General features: G+C 46.7%; 1 protein-coding gene across 1 annotated transcript in view; it reads right to left on the bottom strand.

The window, feature by feature from the left end:
- Nucleotides 1–4,145, bottom strand: part of LOC113208687 (voltage-dependent calcium channel subunit alpha-2/delta-4-like) — a gene marked incomplete in the record, with an annotated part of 15,903 nt that overhangs the window by 4,404 nt on the left and 7,354 nt on the right.

The raw sequence follows: 4,145 nt of genomic DNA, 5'->3' as shown, positions 1-4,145 counted from the left end.
TGGGAGATTGATAAGAAACAGAGAAATGGTCAAAATTGCAAATGAAACATTTTGTTTTCCAAACTTTCATTGAAGCAAAGTAAATACATTTGACATAGCTACCAGACTTATTTGAAATACAACATGGAACAATTTTAAAAACTCAAATAGATCTCAATTTAGATTCACAGACCAATGGAAAGTAGCCGCAGAGGAATCTTCAGGTTTGGAACAACCACCTAATTTTGTAAAAAGTGTATGATATGCAGAATATACAATCATGCCACTGCCGCTTATTGTTCCAATCACTTAAATTATACGAAATTGTAACAAAACTTACTTATACAACACTCATGACCTTATAATAAGGGCTCTGTGCTCTGTACATTCAGTACTACATCACGAAACATTCATACATTATTTACAAAGTATTCCACTCACACAAAACAGTTTTATTTGCACAAATATGTCATAGGTATAATCTGTCTTATAATTTTAGGTAAGATATTTGGAGATTACTTAATGCGATAAAAATTATAATACAGTTATTGAAAACTTAACACTGGTCAATCAATATATTTTTTTGTGCATAGTTAATGCTTGAAGGGTATTATTGTGACTTCATGGAAGTACGTTAGCATTGAGACAAGGTTCCAAATAATTTCTCTTTTCACTTCCTGTCACAGAAATTTTCAATAGGGGCTAATTTTGAATTTCATCTCTTCAAAATAAATCTCAAATCTGATCTGGGCAATGGTAAAGGGGAAAGATGTAAGCTACAAGAAGGGCACGTAAAAAAAAAGGCTTAGTTTGTTGTTACATTGCACGTGTGCATTATAACTTAAGTCCATTTTTAATTTTACCATTATCCATTACGGCTTACTTAGCACCAGGCAAATAAATGTGCTTCACATTTGCATTTGTACCCCCACACAGCCTTCACAATAAAATGAGTAACATAGGACGAGAGCTCTTGTGCTATTTTAATGTATATCAAACTTCATCCTATTTTTATCTTTAAGTATCTTTAGTAATATTTTAGTCATATTCAGTGTTGGAAACAGGCTAGCCAGGGCAAAACTTCTCATTGATTAAATATTTTGCCAGATGTCACAAACTTAATCAACCAGTACAAAACTGGGATACGTATCTGGATCACAAAAATACAAATTTCTCTTAACCCTATTACAATCTGATACTGATTCTTTGAAATCAATGAAAGGAGGCAGCATTCTCCAAGCTTATTGCAAGGCAAAATTGCCCTGACTAGGTACGTCTAATGTCCAAACTGATATGTGTTATGGTTCACGTCTCTTGAAACTTGCCAGACAAATTCTTCCAGAAAGTGACTGCTTTGGAAGAAAAAGTACACAAACGCCATTCTGATACCAAGAAACAAACTTAGTTTCATGATTATAATTTCAAAACAACAACAAGATTAAAATGCCTTTATACTATACACCAACTACAAGGACGGGAAAATAAAATCCCTAACAGCATAAAATTTCCTATTGGATTAAAACATATGCATTTATAACCAATCACTTTGAAGGTTTATTGTCTGAAGAACATGCATATTATGCAATCAAATGCTATAGAAAGTTTTGGTCGCATGAAATTTCTTTTAACTACAAAGCAAGGTGAGAGATATGACATGTAGAAGTAATATTTATATTAAATCTTATCAGTTATGTAAGTTTACTAACAATATAACGAACATAACATCTAAACTTTAACAATTAACATCTTGGATGTATGAATTTTATGCTAATGGTATAATTGGAATATTGATAACAGTCATAGAATACTATTCAGTCACAGATAGACAAAAACAAGATTGAAGCCAGAGGTTTTTAACTGAGGGCTTTAAGGTTGAATGGAGTCTTGACATGTATTGAGATATGTGTGAGTGTATACAAGCATGATATTTTGTCCTCTATTTGGAAACATTCTTGGCCGGATCTGATAGGTCATCTGATATTTGATGCAGTGATACTGACTTTACTTTCGATATGCCTCATTCATAATCTTTTTACAGTCTATATGTGATTATGAATAGTGTTTCTCTTAACCCATAGCTTCACAAGTGTGCTTAATGCACAAAAATGATTCAATTATAAATATTGTCGAGAGATCACCAAGAAGTATGAATGCCAAAACAAGAGGAACATTCACAACTTATGCAGAGGCAAAACGCCTCAACGAAGTCCTACTTACTCAGATTAGTTTGGCAAGAAATTTTCCAAACCAATCTGAAATTAATTAATTTAACTTAGCATAATTATTTGGTGTGACCTTCCAGCTGGCAAATTACCTAATTTGCCAGAGCCCAGCACCCAATTTGACCATTCCTAGCTAACAGGAGTGGGGGAGGAGGGATTTGCTGTCTTTGACACCAAACCCAATGATATCAATTCAACAACAATAACAAAAACACTTTGTTGGAAAAAGAAGGAAAAAATATGTTTTACTTCCAAACGGTCTTTTTGTCTTGAGAACCATTAGGCACACATCTCCACCTGGAGGTTGACCGGTTGGTCGTATTCTGTCCGGTCCGAGTCCGAGTGAGGCGCGGCGGCAGGAGGGATCACACAACATGACGTGTACCCGGGGCTTTTCATCACAGAAGCTCTCCCGGATGCTTCACCGGGTGCTGCGGTGCAGCTGGCTTGCCCTCTGCTAGACTCGACCTGGACTTCCCTCTGGCAGGTCCACGACCGCTCGTCGGGATGTCGGGGCGTGGCGTAGCGTGGCGAAGGGAATCCGCCTACAGCCCGTCTCATCATGAGGCCAGCCAAGCGAGGCCGAGGTGGCGGAGAGTGGCGAGCACCAGGAACGCACAGGACGCCGTCAGCGACTGCTTCGTCGCTGATCCGCAGGCATGGATCTCCACCTCCTGCACGACAGTGAAAAATGTGCTCAACAGGTTTTCTTTTTAAACCGTAACACGGTTGGGGCTCGAACGGATAAACGCCGCACAAGACGTACCTCGGGGTGGTAGGAGATGCACTTGGGCGGGCGGCGCCGCACCAGGTTGTCGCGTGGGTTGCGCCCCTTGCAAGAGGAGGACGCACCCTCGTACACCACCTCCTGAGGCTGGATGGCGAGCTTCTTGTTGCCGCACGGGCACAGCGTGTCCACCACCAGCAGGATGAGGTTGCTGTGCGGGATCTTCTGCACACTGAAAGGCCTGCGCAGAGGAGGGGCGAGGGTCTAAGTACGCTGAAAAGTGTAGGCGGGGGAGCAGAATGCAGAAGCAGGGCGGGGCGCGGGGGACTCACCTCTCGCATCCCGTCGCGTGGCAGTTGGTGAGCTTGCCCTTGAGGGGGTTGGCGGTGCCGCTGGCGTTGAGCCGCTCGGGCTGCAGCACGTACAGGTCCACGCGCTTGTCGCAGGGCCGCAGCCGCGACGTGTTGAGGGTGGGGTTGGGCTGCGGTGGCGGCGGCGGCTCGTCCGGCGGCGGTGGCGCCTCGTCCGAGCGGAGGACGTCGTCGTCGCTCGTGGACACCATGGGCGGCGGCACGGGCTGCGGCCCGGGGGCGGCGCCGGCCGCGTGCTCCGGCTTGCGGTACACCTGCCAGCCGGACTCGCTCTGCAAGGAGAGGCCGCGTGAGCACCTTGAACTGATCCGCTCCGAGAGCTGCTCGCGCTGGTCGCCCCGTCACCCACCTGCTCCAGGTCGACGGACTGCTGCTCCCAGCCGCTGGAGCCGTGGCTTTGGCCGATGCGGTTCCCGTGGTCGGCCCGCGACTGGCCGGGGGGCCGCGGCACCTCGTCCAGGGTGTTGGAGACCTCCTCCTCGCCCTGGGAGCCGGGGCCGGACCCGCCGGCAGACCCCACGCCGTCCTCCGAGTCGTCCTCTTCCTCCTCCTCGTCCTCGTCCGGGTTCTCGTCGTCCTCCTCCAGGTCAGGGTACGACTCGTCCTCGTCGGCGAAGCTCTGGACTGTTTGGGGGCGAGGCACAGCGTTGTTAGTGAGCTTCAAGACGCGCGTCGCGACGAGCCGTCTCCCTCGCGGTGGCGCTCTACTTACAGTCACGCAGCACGCGGCCGGCCACCGCCCAGGTGTCGCTGAGCAGAGCGCCGAGTTGCAGGTCCAGCGACAGGGCCGCGATGTAGGTGAACAGACCCTCCGTCACGGACCGCAACAGAGCACCCATCGTCTGC

Source organism: Frankliniella occidentalis, unplaced genomic scaffold, assembly GCF_000697945.3.
Source record: "Frankliniella occidentalis isolate FOCC.00 unplaced genomic scaffold, Focc_3.1 Scaffold20, whole genome shotgun sequence".
NCBI lineage: Eukaryota > Metazoa > Arthropoda > Insecta > Thysanoptera > Thripidae > Frankliniella > Frankliniella occidentalis.
This window is presented reverse-complemented; position numbering and strand designations above follow the sequence as displayed.